The sequence below is a fragment of the Pyxicephalus adspersus genome, chromosome Z, assembly GCF_032062135.1.
Source record: "Pyxicephalus adspersus chromosome Z, UCB_Pads_2.0, whole genome shotgun sequence".
NCBI classification, from domain to species: domain Eukaryota; kingdom Metazoa; phylum Chordata; class Amphibia; order Anura; family Pyxicephalidae; genus Pyxicephalus; species Pyxicephalus adspersus.
The window spans coordinates 60,656,794-60,657,808 of NC_092871.1; positions in this window are offsets into that span (position 1 = coordinate 60,656,794).

Consider the following 1,015-nt stretch of genomic DNA (forward strand, 5'->3'; position numbering starts at 1 on the left):
GCAGTCTGAAGTCCAAGCATTTAGTGGTTTGCAAGCTCCAAATGGTTGGGGACCACTGCCTTAGGGGATACAATGATAACATGCATTATAGACACCCACAAGAAAAATAATTTTAAATTTTTCATACAGTAGGTAAAGATTTTATTGCAGAAGATTAACACTGCCACCTTGTGGATAGAAGTGGCAACTTCTCTTCTTTAAGCTGCATGAGGATTAAAAAATTAACTGTCTTTTTTTTTCCCTTTTGACGAAAGCTCAAGAGCCTCCCGGGATGCGTGACAGGGTAATCCCGGGAGGCTTTGCGCTGTCATTCATGCATTCATTCATTGATTGAGGGGCAGTGCTGCTTTTTTTTTTTTACAGAACAAACAGAATTTTTTCCTTACATAAGGTTGTTTACCTTTTTATGTAAAGTGAAAATTCTGAGTTTCAAGACGCTTTAAATTCTGTTTTGCAGGCTTTGTGCCAGATCCAATGGTTTCTGTACTTTAGGCACTCCAAACCTAAAAGAGGTAAAGCAGACCAGGTAAAGCAGACCAGAAATTCTGACTCTCTGCAGGTTTGTACCAGGCTAGCTAGCATTGAATCCAGATATTACTAGGCAACTAGGATTTTCCGAAGGAGATCAGAAAAGGTAGATTGCATATTTTTATTTTTATAAAAGTCTACTTTTAAGAAAACATTAAGGGTAGATTCAGACCTGCCTCAGGATCAAGCAATCGCACACCTTGCCAGCCACTTGGTCACTTGCACTGCAGAGATGATTCTTAACCACCTGAGCGTTACACTGATGTCTAGATTTCTGTACCAAAAGAGTTACAGGTTTTCATTAAATTTTTTTTTTAAATTGTAGACCTGTAACTTACAGAAATATGTCAGAATAGGGGTCAAGTAGATATAATGAATATAAAAAATGTTTGAAACACACAATCATGTAAAAAAAAAAAATTACTTTTAATAAAATTAAAGGAAAAACACAAAAATCAGCTTAAACAAGAATACATAAATAAATGAA